General features: G+C 41.2%; 1 protein-coding gene and 1 long non-coding RNA gene across 4 annotated transcripts in view; one reads left to right on the top strand and one right to left on the bottom strand.

The window, feature by feature from the left end:
* The window catches only part of LOC124433006 (probable serine/threonine-protein kinase kinX), a 95,505-nt gene that overhangs the window by 29,327 nt on the left and 46,097 nt on the right, over nucleotides 1–20,081 (bottom strand). The gene's annotated exons all lie outside the window — the stretch shown is intronic.
* Nucleotides 990–19,521, top strand: LOC124433010. 3 transcript variants are annotated; one of them, XR_006944412.1, is made up of 5 exons: nucleotides 990–2,738; nucleotides 17,333–17,511; nucleotides 17,603–18,297; nucleotides 19,244–19,298; nucleotides 19,389–19,521. It is a non-coding gene; the product is annotated as an uncharacterized LOC124433010 (long non-coding RNA). The 3 variants fall into 3 exon arrangements; XR_006944411.1 differs by lacking the exon at nucleotides 990–2,738 and adding an exon at nucleotides 14,147–17,195; XR_006944410.1 differs by lacking the exon at nucleotides 990–2,738 and having other exon boundaries at nucleotides 14,147–17,511.

The following is a 20,081-nucleotide window of genomic DNA, read 5'->3' as shown; positions in this document are numbered from 1 at the left end:
GGGCAAGAAGATGCCGTTTAATCGTCCGCTTTGTAATAACGCAGGAGGCTTCGATCGTTGTCACGAAAATTCATCGATTCTCTTCCCACACTGTTCATTTAACGTTTCTCACGCGATGCTTCGATATAATCTTCCTCTTATTCTCTTGTAGATAAACCCTTATGGGTAGCGGTAATTCTGCGCATTTCTACCGGCGACGCCGGTATTCTTTTTCTTCCTTCCTTCCTTCCTACTTGATTTCTCGCGAAAACGCGCGGTCTCTCGCGCGGCGCGTGCTTCGCGTACTCGCGACGACGATTTCTGTACGACTGCGACCGTGCTCGGCAGCACTGTGCCGGATAGCAGCGAAGCGAGCTCGTCGCACGCACCCGCACACACACACACACACACACACACGCGCGCGCGCGCGCGCGCGCGCAAACTCATCCGTACGTATACGAATACACGAAATCGGCACGTTTCCGCCCTCTTCGTCCCTCACACCCTTTTGCTATTTCTTTCTACCCATTTATCCATCTCTCTTTCTCTCGCCTGCTTGCTTGCTTGCGCGCGCGCGCGCTATTTTTACCGAACGTCGCTCGTCGCTCCTTCTGAAGTAGGAAAGTAAGAAGAAGGAGAAGTAAAGGACTAGAAGAAGAAGAAGGAGGAAGAAAAAGAAGAAGGGGAAAAAAAGAAGAAGAAATAAGGCGCGGGTGAGGTGGAAAGAGTAAGAACGAGAAAGGTAGGAGGAGGACGAGGAGAAGGAAGCTTGGAGACGCACGCACTACTACGGCCGGCCGTGCAGGCCGCGTCAAGCACGGCTTTCTCTACTGCCGGCTGACACAACGTGTGCCGTCGCTACTAGCCTACTCTGCCCTCCCTCTTCTCCCTCTCCCTCTCTCTCTCTCTCTCTCTCTCTCTCTCTCTCTCTCTCACTCCCTCTCCCTCAATCTCCATCGGACGACTCCCCTCTCGAGTTACCACCCTTCTCTCTCTCCCTCTCTCTCTCTCTCTCTCTCTCTCTCTCTCTCTCTCTCTCTCTCTCTCTCTCTCTCTCTCTCTCCGTTGGACACGGGTACCTGGCCAAACCCACCCACTGCCCGATCAACCTTTCGAGAGCGCACCACCACAACCACCATCGCCACCGCCACCACCATCGTCCTCGGCTTTTCCTCTATGGCGCATGATCCAGGGTCGTACCGACGCGTGGGACCCAGCCTGGACTTCAACGATCCTTTTTATTCGTTCTGCTGTAATTTTATTCGATTCGACGATGCCAAATTTTTCTTACCTTTTCTTTTTCTTCGATAAAAGGAATAATTATTGAAGAGGTTTCATTTATTCTTCTCGATTTGAAACTCACCTTTGTTTTCGTAAGTCTTTTAAAACGCGCGACAGACTATAAACGGTAAAAAAAAGAAATGATAACGAGATATTCCGCGCTGTGCATCGTTCGTAGATAAATAAATAATTTCTACGCTTTGCACGAGAGTTCATTGACATCGGTGAAATTTACGTCGAAACGCGGAAAGCCTAGACGACACGGCGCATGACACAGTGCCGTAGCGATTTTCCTTTCGCCTCCTTCTTCGCGCCTCTCGCTAAAGCTTTTCCAGTTTAACGAGGTAACCGCGAACGAAAAAAGATCGTACCGTTTGGACGAGTCGTTGTTAGCGAGCTTGAATATAATTTGTGTACGCGAAGTGTTTCGATGCCACTTCGATCCGTTGCTTTACCTTTACGATCTTCTCTCATTTTTGTTTTCTCTCATGCTTGACTAACATGAAAACAAATGCATCATCTGTTTTCAACGTTTCTTCTTTACTCTTCCATTCGCAGATATCGTTGATATCGCAATATCGATGTTAAATCGCAAAAAAGAAATACTCTTTGTTCAAGAATAAAATAGAATTAGTAGGAAGATATCTTTTTATTTGCTCTCCCGACTATCTCGAAAAGTTTTCTCGTCGTAAAAAGGGTCTCCGGAGAAATACGTGTAGTCTTTTTTCTCTCTCTTCAACTTTTTCTTCCGATGATAGAAGAAGATAAAGAAAGGCTTGGTAGTTTTCGCTATCGTATAATCCGTTCAAAGATATCGACGGGAGCACGAGAAACTGTGAATGAACGAATCAAAGTCGTATCGATGTCCGTTTAGACAAAACCGTGTGACAAAATGACGCGCTCGTATTCTGCGCTTTCTCAAGGATACACGTGCTTTTTGGATGAAAAGTATTATTTGTCGAGGAATGAAAACAAGCGCGAGGAATGAAAACGAAAACGGAAATGTATGAGCGTAGAAGGTCGTTAGGATGGAGATCTGGTTGGATCGTGTGTATCCGAGCGTACCAGAGGAAAAGAGGGAGAGAGAGAAAGACTGGTAGTAACTACCACATCGTATAACACCGCCACTCTATATTGATTTTCCTGGGGGATGATGTAGACGAAGAAACGAGAAAAGCAGGCAAAGAGAGAGAGAGAGAGAGAGAGAGGGAGATAGTCGAAGTGGGAGCGTTCCTCGCTCTTAGCCACCGAGGGTAACCTTTGAGGTTGAGTTCAAGGAAGATGGCGGAGCAGGCATTGCACACCGGTCGGTATAAATACTACCGTGTAAGGATAAATCTTCTCGATTATAAGGGAATTTATGAGACGTCAAGGGTAAAAGCTTTAAAGATTGGAAAATGTTTAAGAGTTATACCGGATAAGATAGGATCGCAAAATAATAACAATTTGCATCGGCAGTCGCTCATTCGATATGAAAGGTACGCCAACTTTCGTTCGTCGTCTTCCTTCTGTCTTCCCTAAACTAAACATTTTTATATAGCACGTGCTTCGACAGCGTCGACTTTCGATATATTTCGATATACTCGATTTTCTTCCGACGAGTACATTTCGCATTAACGTTGCGACCTTGATTCATCGAACAAATCCTTTTCTCATAATAATTGTCCTTTCGAAAGGCGCCGCTAATCGAGCGCACAATCAAAAAATAATTACCTATTCGATACGGAGATCGACTCGAACGCTCGAAGGTGAGATACGAAGGAAACGTGTGTCTCTATCGCATAAAATCGTGCTTCCATGGTATTGATAGAAAAACATAGATACTAATCTATATTCTCCGAGAGTTATATCGACATATGCAACTAGAAATATCTTTATTTGCTGAGATCTTTAAAAGTGATTCCATACGGTTGTTCGAGCTGCCCTACTTTTTATGCCGCTCACAATGTGTGTACATATGTACATCCCGGCTACTCTTCTTCGTACACCTATTTATCTCCGAGGTGTGCGCGCATGCACGTGTATCACGCAAAAGGTTGCGTTACGTCCGACTATCATGCGCGTTGTGAGATTTACATGGGAAAAATAGATGCATTAGATATACACGAGAATTCCTTAACCGAATGTGTCCTATCGTTCTTGTCACGTTTTTCTGCTCGAGGCTTATGATTCCGTTAAAGCTGTCGCCATTTCCCCGCATTTTCCCGACATAACCGAAGATGTAGCATTCATTCCTTGCCTTTCTTTTTTCTTTTTTTCTCTTGTGAAAGAAGAATAAGCGCCCAAAGAGATCCTCCGCGGAGATTGATTCGAGGATACTAATGATTCTTCAAATTGAACGAGGCACCTTACCGGTCCGTCGGATATCTGCTCGCTATTTAGAAGAAAAATACATGCTAGTCCATCCGTTGGTATATACTATCGAAAGTTCGTGCATCTCGGAGGGAGAAAGAAAAAGCAACGACTTGATTCCTCGACTTGAAAGAGAAGAGACGACTATTTATTGTTTCGATTTATTTTCGGTATGACCCTCGAACGACCTTCCGTCGTTTACGTCGGGGATCGTAATCGGGAGCAATAGGACGAAATAGCTCGGCCAAGAAAGCCCTCATTTTTTTTTCCTTTTTTTTTTTTTTCTTCCCCATGGATCGGTCCGAATGACGCTCCGAAAGGATAAAATACAAAGGAGGTCGTACGAGCGTGATAGATCGTACAAAGAGATAAAAGAAGAATAAAAAGATATAGGTATCGTTCGATTAATGCTGGGAATATTTTACTTTTGTATAGGGCTTTAGCTTTTTTTACACGAAACAATCGATACGGTCGCTCGAAATGAAACGAAAATAAACAATAGACCGCACGTTTCTATTTTTCTCTACGTATGTACTTTTCTTCTCGTATTTGTCGGTCCACGATCGTGGAGCATCGTGGAGCATCGCAAACTCGTTCGTGCACGACGCACAGGGCGCGATGATGCACGAGACACGAAGGAGATGATCGTCTAAGCGAGCAGGATGCGCGTTGCACATGCGTGCATGCACGGATCGTTACCGAAATTAGAGTACCGAACCACCCACTGGGCTGATGCCACACTTTTTTCTTATTACTCTACAAAGAGTCTCGGAAGAAAGCACTCGTTCTTTCCTACAAACTTTTTCTCTTCCTTTCTCTTCCCTCGTCTCGAGATAATAATCTTCGGGGAAAAAGGTAAAGTTACGATGTCGAAGATCGGAGGAAGGAACTGGAAGTGGATCAAGAAGATTCGATGCGTATAATTACAACGTCGTGATGTTTCTCTTCGTTAATTAATTAATTTTTAATCCGTTATAAGGAAAAGTCGGCTTAAAAACTAATGGTCGAAATGGTAGTCGCGTCTTTGAATTTTTCATCGTAAAAAATATAGCGTACTCGCGTACGAGTTCGGCGCTTTTACTTCCATTCATATTTTTGAGTTACGCTACACGTAGGAAAACTTTCCACTCTTCCGAGAAGCTCTTTTCCCGCGGAAGACGCATTATCGCATTATAAAACTTGAAAGCCGATTTCGAATTCTTTTGCGGTTTAAAATATTTCGATCGCATTATGAGAAGCCGCGAGAAAACTTGCGAAATTAATAATCGGCAACGTGCATATCTTTTATTATTATTTCTTAGTACCAACTCCTTACCAGTAGAAAAGTAATTAAAATTTTTCTAAATAATTTCAAATAACCATACTCTCCTCCCTTTTCAATTATTATCAACTTTCTCAACTTTCTCAATTATAACAAATTTTTGTCTATTTACTTTCCACTCTTACCCGGTACAAACTTCGGCCAAGTCGAGAGCTTCAACTTTTCTCGCGAATTCCTTTCACAAAGTAATCGTTTAAAATTCATTTTGTTGAAAGCAATTCGTTAATTATGCTTTCATTGATCGCGTATTGACCCGATCGTATCATTGATCGTACGAGTATTTTCAACAAATCCCTTGGCTTTCTCTATATTACTTTAAAGCAAGGTTTAAAAGAGAACTTTGTATTACGATATGTTGGCCCACGAACGACCCGAGAGCTGGATAAAATCAAAAGGCCTAGTGGTGCTATAGTGCGAGAGAAAGGCAGAAGGAGAGAAACGAGTGCAATGGTCCGTGAGCTTCGAAAGTTTCCGTAATTAAAGCGCGATCCATTGCTCGTATCAGTGGATATAACCAGAAACGGTTCTCGTTCTGATTTTAGAAACGAGGGAAAGATAATAGGTTTAAAGTTATACTCCAAAGGGAAAATTATGTTTCACCAACGTATCGTCCAACGACTGGCTCTTTCGAGTTATCGCTCATGATATATTTCTCTCTCTCTCTCTCTCTCTCTCTCTCTGTTCATCCTGCGACGTGAGAAATATATTTTATGAATATAATACATGATTTATAAATGCGTTTGAGATTGTATCGGGTCATCTCTCGCGGTATCTTTCGCGAATAAACAAGGAAAAAGCATCATTTCTAGCCAAATTTCTAAGCGAAAAGAAAGAGGAGGAAAAGCGCGTTGATCGATTAGAAAGCTCGTAAGTTCGTGCAATGACCCACTGGGATCGTACGAGCAAAAGAAGGTCGCCAGGAATTCATGTTTTACCGCTTGTAAAAATTTATGGAACGTCATTCCGTGAAAACTGTGTAAGCCGACGAGATAGGAAAAAAGTGAGAAAGCGAGAAGGGAAAAAGTGTTTGACTCTTCATGAAGCTACGAAGAAGCGATGCGTCGAATAAATGCAAAGGGTGATTCTTATCGAGAAAAGTATGACGAAGGGTCGACACGTAGCAGCTTATCGTAGCTGGTTTACTTGTGCGATAAGCATGATTAAGCATACGACCAAGTACTCGTAACGATCATGGCGATACTACTGATTCGTCGTAACTTTCTTCGAATATCGCAGCAACGTTTCCAGTTTCTTTATTTGACATGAAAATTATTACTACGCGAAATATATGAGATAGATATGCGGCTGACAAGATTCGATTATCGGTATTCATAAATATCAACTAATTTTGTATTCTATATACGTGAGACAATATTTTGCACAATACTTGACGATTCGCAGCATGCCAAAAGTATTATATATTCCAAGCATAGAATCGAGAGGTAGTTAATGTTATGAACAAAAGTCAAAGTAGTCGTGTAATTTTCCATCCTCGAATGGTAATTGAACGAAATACACTGGTATTAAAGCAAAGTAAACGAAACAAAGCTTCCCAATTAATACTTCGCGCGAATAAGCCTCGTTAATACGGAAGAACGAGAGAACGAGATGATTCCGTTTACGAATATTCGCCGTACAAAACGAACGCAATAATTCGATTTCTAAACATGTTTCCGTCCATGAATTCAAAATAGACGAATGTAAATGGTTGACCAACTATCTTATTCATTCACGAGAGAACGTTATCAAACTTCTTTGTGTCCAGCATCTATTATGGATCGTAGTTTACCGAGTTTGCATTTTCAAGTGTCGTTACGTCTGAAATATTCAAATGTTCAAATGTTCCTTTGTATTGAGCCGGACTATTTGCGTGGCCACGTCGCACGTACCCTTTTCAACCGATCGACTCGTCGAGCTCGTTCGACCGACCGAATCCGTCAATGAAACTCGATTACCTAACTATTTTTCAATAAATTCGACCTACCCAACTTACGTTTATCTCGGAAATATTAACTAGTTCCATTTGTAAGCATGACCCAGATATAATCTTTTAAATTATTTTTATCAACGAACGATCCCTTTCTTTTTCAAGTTACGATGGCCAAACTTTGATTTTCGACTTTAGTATGTTTACCGTAATAACGAACGTTTTCGCCAACGTTTCTGGCCCGATCAATCGAATACCCGAGAGTATAGGTCAAAAGGGTTAATTTACGAGCAAATGACAAGCCGCCTCTGTCAGTAACAGCCGACGCCTGTTATCCTCTATCAGTGGCTCGATATCATCGTTCGTCCGTTAGTGAAAGAACGATCGAGAACTCGTTAAAAAATTGAAAACGTTTCATGAATCATCGAGACTCAGATGCATAGAAAATTTAACCAACGAGCCAACGGAGTTTCCCATTTCGAAAGAAAATCCTCGGAGGATATATAATTTTCCGGGAAGTGAAATTTTATGCTAATGCATTCTCTGATACTCGTGTAATTAGTTTCTATCACTTTATATATGTATGTATATATATATATATATATATATATATATATATATATATATGCTCCCTTAAAGAGCGTCATAATAAAAAATAAAAGAGGAAGAAAAAGGTATAAAGTATTAGTCGGTCGCAAAGTGGAAGATTGGCTGAGTAAAAGAACTATTCGAATCTATTCGAGTAGCTAGAATACAACTATTTCCATTGCAACACTCGAAGACGAAACTTTGAGAATTTTCTGCGAATCTTTTAAAAGCAGTAGCCGTTTTTTTGGAGAGGCAAAAAAGAGAGGAGGAAAAAGCTAGTTTTTCGTCGCCAAAAGCAACGAGGCTTCGAACTTAAAGTCGTCGATGGTTCATTCTCGTCGTCGACTTCGTCGTTGTTGGCGTCTTGAGCAAACAACATTTGAATACCAGCAAAGAGATGGGAAAGAATCGGACGATGGTTGGGACATATATATCCTTGGCCTAGATTTTAAAAGAAGAAAAAGAAAGGCGTGGAATAAGTTAGGCGAGAATGAAAAGTGTGTCTGCGTTTGAGAGATGGGAATATGGAATAGAGGAGAGCGAGAGAAAGAAAAAAAGAGGAAGCCGACAAAGTTTAGTGCGAGGTGACGCTAGCTAGGCTAGCAATAGCAACAGCAGCAGAAGAGACCCTGCGTTTCTTGCCACGTGATGCGCGTATGCGCTACTGCATTATGAAAGGAAGCGAATTAACTATTCTTAAAATAAAAAAGAAAGAAGAAAGAAAGTCTTGTCCCCTAAGAGAAACGTGAAAAGTTTTTCTAGCGTTTCAGACTTGACGTACGTGCATGCTTTCCGACCTCTTTCGGTATATCCTTCCTTTCTTTCCCACGCGTATGGGTCAATATTCGACCTTTATTATATTATATTATATTTCAGGCGCTACGTAATACAGAGGATTATAAATGAAAATCGGATCAATGGATAAATAGACTCCATGAAAGAAAAAAAAAAAGGAAAGAAACGAACGAGATTTGCGATTCATCTCGATCCATCCCAATATATTATCCATTTAAGCTTTATTTAGATTATCTTTGGTAAAAAGTACCCATGAAAGTATTGAAAGAGCAGCTCGAGAAAGCATTGAAGAATATTTGGTCTTTCATCGAAAAGACGTTCCATGGCGAAAATATAAATTTTGTTAAATACTGAGCGATTAGGATTAAATTAGAAAGTCATGCGACGTCGTCGAATGTTCAGGAGAGGATCGTTTATGAATTAGAAACGGTCGTAGAAAATGAAACTGTGAATATACAATCTCGTTAAACTTTCTAATTGTCAGCGATACGAGGCAAGTCGAGACGATTCTAATTGTCCTGTCGTTAGACAGGATGACATCTGTTTCGTTCTAACTGAGAATGCGCACCGTTGTCGTTCTCGCGCGATAGCAGCTTTTCGACCTTCTCTCCTTTTCTTAATTAAGCAATAACTCGATTAAGCAACAAAGCACCGGGAGTATAATCGTTAGCAATTAGTAAGAACGGGACGGCTCTCCGAGTCCTCTTCCTTTCCTCGAGGTTTCACAAGTCGATCGATTTTGTCGATAACCACACACACTGTCTCTCGAGTATAAAAGTATAGTAAATAAAGTATCAATAAAATACAACGATACTTGCTTGCGAGTATTGCTTGTCTTTTCTTCGACAAAAAAAAAAATAAATAAATAAATACAATGAAATTTTAATGCGCGAACGCGAATCTATAAGATTTTATGAGTCGATCGAATTATTTCATTGTTTATTCTGGTCACAAGTAAGATTGGATTCTTTATCAAAAATCATACATAGAGAGGAGAGAGAAAGAGAGAGAAACGAACACACGATGTATCCTCGACTCGTGAACTCACGATCGATTTTCGTGGGAGCTTCGATTGGCCGACGACCTGCCGGCGACTCGTGGCTTGGAACTTTGCCAAAAGGTCACGGAGCAACATGTATACGAGACTGTAGCGTGCGTCGTTATCGGGCTTCTACAAATCGCACGCCGTATCGTTCTGCAAACGCGTTGCTTCCACTAAACGTAGACTAGTAGACTAATAAATGGACGAATTGATACGCAATAATAGACCATAATTATTCCAAAAGAGAAATAAATCGAATGTACGTATGAAATTTGGATTATATCCCGACGAGAATAAGAAAGAAAAATCGACGAAGAACTGAGATGCTTCTCGCCTTTTATCTCAAGTAAAAGTTACATTCGGTTCGGTATACGGTTTCAACCCTATGCAAGGATCAAAATCTTGAAGGACGCGACAATACACATATGTAACTACGTAGATACGTTAGGCTAGACACTTTCGGGAATTCCGACCTACAACGGAAAGCACTTAAAAGCGTTTGAAAGAAGAGTATCTCTCGCCCTCGTTGAAAGTGAGACGTGCGGAAAGGAGTACGAAAGAATATAGTGAAAGAGGACGGATCGATGGAAGGGGAAGCAGAGACGCGAGATAGATGGATGGGTGGATGCATAGAGAGAGAGAGAGAGAGAGAGAGAGAGAGAGAGAGAGAGAGAGAGAGAGAGAGAGAGAGAGAGAGAGAGCGCGCGAGAGCGAAGACACGAGTACCCGCGGAGGAACAGGAGGAGGACAATGGAAAAGCGACGAACGAGTGTACGAGCGCGAGAACGTGTAAAATTTAAAGCACGGCCGCGTTCCTTCGACGAAAAGATCGATAATACTAGACTCTTCTTCTCTTCGCTTCTTTGACTGATTTCGGGAATAAGCGCAACTTTGATACCTATTCCTCGTACTTTCTTCGAATGATAATGTATTATTTTTATCAACATGAATAAATTCAAAGTAGCTAAAGATATTATAAGCGATAATTATCCAAGAAGAAAAACGGTAGAAACGGTGTATTTAATAAGCGTTGCGCACAAGTGCACGTTTAATCGAATAAACGTATCGTTATTGACAAAGACGAAAGTATAATATGAAATGAAAGAATTTCGTCGATATTCTCGGTCAAAGGTTTTTATCGAAAAGACGTTTCTATGAATTCGTTTGAAGAAAACGCAGTATCGTTTCGCTTGGTTACATTCGCACGGCTATACAGCGGCAGATTGGCACGTCCTTTCTCGAGAAAAGAACTTTTTCAGGGCGGAATGTTCTCTATATACGAGTAGAAAAGAGATGTAACATAAAAGGAACGATATACCGGCATATCGGCGAACAAGGAACGATCGAAGGAGTTATGAATCTAAAAGTGGACCTTCAATATCGCGCTTTTTCTTCTTTCGTCGGGTTAATCGTTTTTCAAATATTTCTCTCGAAAATCGAAGCTTGATTGCATCGTCTCGCGTCAATCTTCATCGTTACTTTACATACACCGTATCTCGAAAGTTTGACAGAAAGTTCCAACAGGGAAAACCAATAATTCTCTTCATTGTCGTTTGAGTATACGAAATCCTTATACCGAGTGGCCCCTTCTCTAGTTTGGAACAATTCTGGAATTTTCCTCATTCACCGTTTCCTTCGAAACGATGATCAAGCAAAACGAAATCATCTGAATGAATAAAAACACAAATCGTATCGCTAGAACAGCAAACTGAATTAATCGTCTCGAGTATTAATGCACGTGAAAAGAAGAAAAGAGAGAAGGAGAAGAGAAAGACGTAAGAATGATAACACCTAGACACGAGTTTTTACTCTTTCTTTGTTTTTTTCTTTTTTTTTTTTTCTATTTTGACATGCTCCTTCTTCCCTTCCTTTCGTCGGAATCTTTGAATCCCTTGGGATTCAACGGACCATCATGGCATACCTTATGTTCCTGTGAAACTAATCTCGTCACTCTGTCATGAGCGCGAAAGCCGACAAAGTTACTTCCACTTGTCATAACGGACTCGCCTCGACATCGGCGATATATGAGACGTCAGCTTGGAAAAAAAGGGGCGTACGATGACGTGGATCGCTTAAAAAAGGAGAAAATAATCTTTTTCGCTTCCTTTTCGTGAAGCCTTCCAGGCCGTGGACTTTCTCGTTTAAAGCCTTCTTCTAGCGACGCTCCTCGATAGACATCCCTCGAGCCTCATCGAGAGATTCGACCTTTCGAAGAAAATAAGAAAGAAAGTAAGGAAGAAAGTAAGGAAGAATTTTTCTCACCTTTCCAAGTCCATTTGAAATGAAATCGAATTATGAAAACTACACAATTCCCCCCGGCCATTAACGTCGGCAATTAAGCTCGAACGTCGAACGGAATGGAAATCGAAAATTTGCATCGGTTTTCGTTCGCGTCGCGTTAGGACGAAGGATTCATCAGACGGTGAAACGCAGCGACGTCTCCGCTTTAATCTGCCCTTTCCCCGGTAGATGCATTAATATTAATATCGAGTAAAAAAAAAAAAGAAAAAAAAAGAAAAAAGAAAAATGACCTCGCCGAGAGGGTCGGACGGCGAAAATAAAGATAGATAGATAAATAAATGTATAAAGAAAATGAAAGAAAAAAAGATACAACAAGCTAAACATAATTTGGTACTAGCCGGTATGATAGGGGATCAAGTATCGAACTACTTAGGTTACTAATGTCGATCGTTCGTTAATGTCGACGACTGTATTATTTCCAAATGGAACGTCTTCGAATGAATTGTCAGTCTATGATGGTCATCGAGCGGTATCGTATCATTTATATAAAATATGAATCAGTTCTGTTCGAATATCCGTTGGATTCGATTATTATCGTTCGTGCGTCTATTGTCTCCGCTTAAAAACGGCTCCGATTCGTCGACGAAGCGTGAAACATCGAAGAAACATCGCTCGAATTAGAGGGAGAAGCTTAGCGGTCCTGAAAATTTCTTTTGCGTGGTCCGATCGAAACTCTATCGGGTGCGCTTAATCGACAAGAATTAAAAAAACCGAAAGAATATCTTTCGACGATTTATCGTTAGGATCTCTCGGCGAACGATAATACGTCATTGGGATTAATCGGCGACTATTTTGTACTGAAGCGAAGACAAGGTGTGAAAAATCAATTTTCAAAGATTGGCTCAATCTTTTTACGACCCTCGAAACTCGCGAGTTTGAAGAAACTCGTCTACCGAAACTGGAGAGTTTCGAAACACATCTCGTTTTCCAATTCGATTCGTTCGATTCTCGCAACGCGCAAACTCACGACCCGATGTATTTGTTCTTTCCGACGCGAAGGAAAATCTCGTGTAAGAATACGTACACGCGTACTCTACGAGTGTACGTATACGATAACGGAAGATTGATGGCTACGAATTAACCCAACGAATAGCGATTATCGACCAAGCAACGAGCAAATACATCGTGGATCGTTAATTTCGAAAGCCACAGTTCGGCTCGCAAAGGAGTAGCGTTCGATTGTACGGACGATAACTATTATATTTTTTCGTCGCTTTTCGCTCGACTCTCGATGCGACGACTATCGTTGCCCTCGTAAACCCTCTCAGATTATTTATTCATTAAGGACCGTTATATTCATTAAGGGCTCGACCCTAAATTACTCTCAATTAATCTCGCACGTCCATGTATTATCAATTTGAAAATGAAACAACGACGACGACTCGTGGAAAATCATTGACACGTAATCAACGACACGTATGCGTGCTTGTAGATATATGCCTCGTCCGTAGGTACATATGTCAATTTTGCATTCGAAAACGGAAGCGTAGCTGTAAGTGCGACAAGATACAACGGAAATTGGATTTCCCTGATGCGATTTAGACTCGATACGATACGAAATTCTTCGACGCCTTAGGGAAGAGATCGTAGATCGACCGGAAGTTGTTCGTTTCAGATCGAGACGATAAAAGGCGGTAAAAGAGAAAATATATCGTTGGAAGATGAGGGAGGAATCGTGACGAAGCCGACCCAAATACATACTGGTTGTGCGTGGTATGCGAATCGCGTATTTGGTATTCGTAACGGGGGGTAAATCGTGGCGGTCACGATTAAACGGCGATTTAGCAGCGGGAATACCGCAACAAGCGAGTAAAATAATATAAATCGCTAGTCGTTAGCCCTTTCGAAGCCGTTTGACTGCCATTGTTTCAGGGTTGCGTCAGGGTTTATACGAGGTAATTATGTAGGTAAGCGGGGAAACGGAACAGCTCGGTTTCTAGCTGTTCATGAAATACCCCACGTTCTTACGTCCTTCTTCTTTCTTGCGTACGCTTCGTGAAAAAGAAAAACAAGAATTAATGCCATTTACAGTGTTTTTTCCTTTTTTTCTCTTGACGCATGAAATAAAAAAGAAGTAAAATAAATGAATATCTTACTTACTAATCTTACGTTACGATTCTCTTAAATCTATGTACATATGTATGTATCCAGTCAATGTAAGTACATACAATGAGTAAAACGTTACGAGTTAGAGCGCGTAAACGTTTCGAGTCAAGCTTTGTTTTCCGTCACGCTCGTTCGTGATGACTAAGAGCAGGGCGACGTGCCTATCTTAATTTTGATATCCTACCTACGATCGCCAAAGGTCGCATGTTGAATGGCATATCGCGTGGCGGCTAAACTTTGCCCACCCTGACGTACTCGAATATATTGTATTCTATCTCTATCCATGTAATTATAATTAAGAAACGAAGCATCGTGCGCATTGAAAATAAACGATAGGACTCACCTGCTATCAACGTTCTCGTACGCCGGCAGTTGCGATGTGCGCGCGCGCAAAAAGAAAAAAGAAAAAAAAGAGTAAGGAGAGTCGACGAACGAGAGTGTACTCACCTGAAACAAAGAAGAGAAAATATTGAGATAAGATTTAACGTAATTGGCATTCGTCTGAGTTACTAGTTTTCATTAAATTCGATGGAGAGGTTAAAGGCGTCGTTCGCAAATGCCTGTTCGAAGTAAAGGGAAAATTGCTGTAAAATGCGAGGAGAGGAGTAGTGGCGGGTAAAGGAGGCCAAGAACAACGGGGCTTGCTCGCGCAGTAACTTCGGAGAAAATGAGAGCGCGTTGAACGAGAAGGAGTAGAATGGATAGGAAGAACCTGGCCGCGGCTATTATTTGCAATTAGTCGCGTTCAGACGTGCTGCCATGCGTGCAACAATACGCGCCGGTAAATGCGCTAGAGTGTGACCGAGAATGAGAAGCGAGACGGCCGAGAGAAAAGCCTGCTGGAGACTTTAATTATTTCGTCGTTTCTCATGAATAAATATGACTCCTGAGTGTGACGCCAAAAATGTCTGCAAGAGCGTGAGCCGAAGCAGTACCGGACGGTACTGCGAACGGAGCATCGAGACAATGCCAGGAGAGAAAGAACGAGAGAAACAGAGACAGCAGTTTTATTCCATTAGCGAGATCTTTCGTCGGCGCGTTCCTCGCGAAATCTTTAAACGTTCTTCGTTTCTCTTGAAAATACGACAGTTACTGCCCCGTTAAACGTTCCGCGATGAAATTTACGATTATCGTGATCGCCTTGACATAAAAGTGGAAACGCGGGTAAAACGACTCAGCGATTTCTAATCTTATCGACGTGGTCGTAAGGGTGAACTGCACGAACAAAGAGAGGAAAATAATAAAAATAATAGGAGATAGAAGGTTAGAGACCGCGCGTCGTTCTCGCCTGAAACGTCGTTTGGATTCAGCGTCTTTTTAGCGGGGATACTTTCCCGCTAAACGAACGATTATCGTTAATTAGAAACCGTTCGCGCTGTGTTGCTCGTTAACGCTCGAAACGGTCGCTCGATGTGAAAAGGAATTTTCGTAGCGCGCAGAGAAGGAAGACAATGTCCGTGCGTTACGACGAGAAAGTTGAAGGAAAAGGAAACGGTCGTAAGCGAAATGAATTTCCTTATGTACTCCTCGCAGTTAGAACGGCCGTACCGATTGGCTTCGTTCCAATCTCGCATAATCTCTGGTAGACGAGAAACGCCTCCGGGTTTCGCCTAGTTGCGCTTTAGCTCCTCAGGGCTGAATCGTGGAAAGAGAAGAAAGCCCACGGAGATATCTACGGGAATACCGAGTATCTGGAAACGCAATGAGAACTAAGATAGGAGACAATAGGGAAATCCGAGTCCCTGGAAAGCATCTTCGGAGCTATCGCGTCTTTCCTCCCTCTATTACAGATTTTCAACTCTATTTTTTGCTATTTCTGCTTTTATCGTACTGCTATGCGTACAAAACTTTTTATGCGCTCTTGCAATTTCATATAATATACTTGACACCAAAAAATGAAGAAAACGCGCAATATAAATACTTTCTTCCTTTTTCAATCGTCTTTTCGCACGTTGCTAGATGGCAAACGTTAATTGCACGTAAACTTCGAAAAAGGAACGCACGAGAAACGCCGCTTTGACGTTTTTTTTCTTCTTCCTTCTTGTATTTACGAAACTGAAAGTAGCCTTTCGTCGTCGTTTTTCTCGACGCTTTTAATCGCGCTAAAGCGAATAGAAACGCAGTAGAAAGAACGTTTCGCTGGTGTTGCAAAGCGAAAAATACGCGTACGTAATAATGCCGAGCATGTATAATCGGTCGTAAACGGTGTTGGTAGCTACTCGTTGCAACCTAGCCAACGAGGAATTAATTTCTCTATCCTTTTCTCGAAATTCCAAAGAATTATTACGAGAAAATTTTCTTTTAATTCGAGAGAAAGAGAATAAATGAGAGCGCGCGTTTTCGTGGAAACGGTAGTTTTTATTTTTCACCTCGAGAGCCAACCTACCTCGACAATAGACATAAACTGAGAGAGAATCAAAAAAGGGAATCGCGCTGTATCTGATTAAAATTGATAAAGTTTAATCAAATCCTTGCGTGAAGTTGCACAAGTCGTATTTTTCGAAGAAAATACGAGAAGCCCATTAATGAATGACTTTAATGAATGGCGAGAATATTAACGAGGACTCGAGGGATTGCAATGAAAAAGAAAAAGAACAAAAAAAAAAGCTTTTTGTTAACTGCAAAGTACATTCGATTCTCCATCGACACGCATCGATACGTCGTCGAGACCATTTTTGAATACGATCGTAAAGGTCATAAAGTTGAAAAGCTATTAAAATATTCGGTATCGTCGCCCGACGCTCGTTTCTACGCGTTTACCGCCAATGTACAAAACTTTTCAGGATAGAACATTTTCTCTCCGGCTATGCAGGAAATCCTTCTCCGGAGATAAATCAACGTTGTTCCTTTTCTTTTCGAAACATGGAAATGGTTAAAGTGCGAAAGCTTGACGGGACATAGGTACGAAGGTCTCGAAAAAGTACCTACTATAAAAAAGACCAGAAATGGATGCAGCTAGAAAAAAGAGATGGGTTTGTTGGTCGAATCTTTCTTGTTATATTTCACGCTGCCCGTATCTTCCTTTACTCGCCACCCGTATTTGCGTTTACTTGCAACCAGCTTCGCCGTGATAAATCACAGCTCGAAGGAGAGCAAAATGTTTGTAGAAAAGTACGGTGCGAGCCAAAAATAAAGTACGATTCCTTTCGTCCCATGAAAACCGATATGTTCTTCGGGGAAAACCTATGTATCCTATTCCATGGATATTTTACAGAGTACCTATCTCTTATAGTAGATATAACACTTTATACGATAACATAAACTCAACCGGCTCGTTGGAATAAAATAATATCTTCTCTGGATCTAACGCATCAAAGTTTTTTCCTTTTTTTTTTTTTTTTTTTTCTTTTTTGAAATTATGAAATTATGTCACTATGAAGTATCGGAATACATATAATAAACTCGTTGAGCAAGTAAAAACGAACAAATATTTTCTATAGTTTTCATCTTCTAAAATGGGTATGAAAAATGATGAGAAGCAGGGTGAAACGATCCTACAAAAAGTATGCAAATTTTTAACAGCATCCTGTAGCTATAATAACGTAGCGAATTTTTCGCCAAAGAACTTGCATTCGGAAGAATGTAATTCTAGTGGCATTTTCTTGGCACACTGACTTTTTCTCTCCTTTTTCTTTTCCAGCTTTCATTTTACGATCGAGGAGGAATTTAAATACGAACAATCACGGCGCTTCGAACGGAACTCTAAACGGAAAGTGGAAATGAAAGAAAAGAACGAGTTGGTCTTTTCAAAAAAATATATACATAGCTTCGAGGAGAAAGAACGAAAATCGTCATACCGTTATAAATCTTTCGACGAGAGTAAGAACTTTATACGACGATCAACTTAATAATATCTCTTCAAGATTTACGAGAAATCGTACGTAAACCAAATTTTGTATTATTAATATAGTATGAGAAGAAGAAGAATGTGCTTACGTGCCACTTTTCGCTGAAGGCTGAATCGACGGTGAATTCTAGAGAGAGAGAGAGAGAGAGAGAGAGAGAGAGAGAGAATCAACCTTTCGCAAGCCGAGAAGCATCCGACGAATCATTTATGAATCACGTACTTACAAGACTCGATAGGAGGCTTCGTACGATTCGACCAACTCTATCTTTCTCTCCAACTTTCTTACGCTTTTTCTCTTACAACACACGCGAACGATATACTCGATCACTTTTCACCTTCCAAAGAAGAAGAGGAAGAAGAAGAAGAAGAAGAAGAAAAAGAAGGAACCACTTCGAGAGATACGTTCGAAAATCTTTCAAGAATCAAAAAATATCAAGAGTGGGCAAAACAAAAAAGTTTAACTTTGTTTCCTTTTTCCAACTTTCAGCAACATACATACATACGTGGAGAGGAGCGCGATAAGCTCGTTCGAATTTCTCGTATGGACAAAGTTAGCATTTTCTCCGTAAAAAGCTTCCTCTTAAGGAAAGCATTCGAGAGAGCTTCCAAGGAACATTGTTTCGGAAAACGGAGTTATAAGAGAGACAACGATAATACCGTTGAAAGACAATGGAAGACGTTGATGGACTAAGACACTGATAACCTCTTATAGGATAGTCAGCAAGCTAGCTGAATGTACCATGAATATTTCAAGTTCGGTAAGTGTCTACTGCCACAAGTATACAGTGTATTTCTAGTTTAACGAGATGTTGCAAACAGCAAACGTCTATAATATCTTATAGTCCGGCTTGTCTTTCGGCGTTTCGTCGGCTCTAGTTAGACGACAGTCGATGATACTATTCTTGTCTCGTTAAGCACGCTGCTGTAAGATATATCCGACTAGTTTCCCGACGAATTCCAACTTTGCAATAACTCGTGAGAAAATTAGAAAATCGATACAATACAGTAGTGTCATGTCCACGTACTTAGACGTGCAAATATCGGATCGATCGGGAAGAAAATAATTGAAAAATTGGAGCGTAAGAACGAGGGAAAGTCGATTATAAAACGAATGTTGCCAACGAAGAGGGATGCCCGTCCAAGTAATGTAGCTGACATTTGAAATGATTAAATTTCCATGAATTTTCACGCTTATCTTTAACACGAATGTCTAGTCCGAATAGATACGTAATGTGTCCTTCCTGTAACACCGAGATTAGATTATTTCGAAATATCGCTCGAGGCTGGTTATCGTAATTGGAAAATATGTTAAGGCTTGTCTTATTTTTTTTTTTTCTTTTTCTCCCCTGTTTATCTGGGATTATTATATTTTTCTGAAAACGCTTGATTTTTACGACAACTTGGACGTAACCAGTACGTAGATCCGCAATTTATTCGGGATGGTTAGAGAAAGAGAGCGAAATATAGGCAGCGAGGATAAAATCGACGTGTGGGCTTTTTAATCTTACAAGATTAAAGTCGGTTAAATCGAGAGATTTTCCTGCCTCGATAAAAGAGCCGAACGTATAAACTTCGGTGGAAATATCAAGCGACTTCCTAGAAAAGGGCCATTACGTAAATGCGCATTCTTATATACCGTTAGCTCGGCGCAATATTTCATTAGATCTTAAATCGATCTTTACGAGAGCCGTTATATTATCGTAGCTGCAGTAACGCAGAAGGAAGGAAGCCATTGAGGAACGATTTAACGGACAAATTGGTAAGTCCAAAGATAATCGACGGGCAGCGAATGGTACGCGTTAGAAGTCTAATCCTTCGAAACTTACGATCACCCTCTTGATGGCGTTAGGACTAAAGACCATCATTCGACGTTGCTTCTTGATGAGCCTGCTAAGCCGTTGAGTCCTTTGAGCGCATGTAAGCGTTTTTCCGTTCAATTGAAAATCGTCTACAAGTTCATCCTTGAGGTCGTTTGCATCCCTCTCGATCCGAGGACTATGTTTGAGCGTAACCGTGCTAAGCGGCACCGCTTTGGCGACGAGACTCTCGCTTCTAACGCTCCAATTGGAACCACCGTACTTCTTCAGATTCATCAGATCACCTATGCTACCTCTGACCTGACTGGTACACAGCTGAAGATTCGTTCTCGAGAGAGCCGGCGAATGAGGAAGAGACTCGGAACACTTTTCGATCGATCTGACGACGTCCGGTAAGATCGACTTGTTCTGAAGTTTGTCCAAATCTGAGAGGGACGATCCACGACGAATCCTGGCTCTGGGCAAAGTCGCTTTTTCTTTTGCAATTTTTTCTTTCTCGCGATTCACGCTCTTGGAGGATAGGGAAGACTTCATGGCGAATAGACCCGCCTTCAATGGAAAGAGCAATGCCCACTCGGTCGACTTTTCGCGAGTCTCCATTTTCACCGACCTTTTTTACCTTTCTTCTTCTCGATAAGAAGAGTTCCGCGTCTTCGTATAACTTCGAGAAATATTATAGTTCTGCTCGAGGCTCGAAAACAGGAAATAGAACTCTCGTTTAAGCG

This window comes from Vespa crabro, chromosome 2 (genome assembly GCF_910589235.1).
Source record: "Vespa crabro chromosome 2, iyVesCrab1.2, whole genome shotgun sequence".
In the NCBI taxonomy this organism is placed as follows: Eukaryota; Metazoa; Arthropoda; class Insecta; order Hymenoptera; family Vespidae; genus Vespa; species Vespa crabro.
This window is presented reverse-complemented; position numbering and strand designations above follow the sequence as displayed.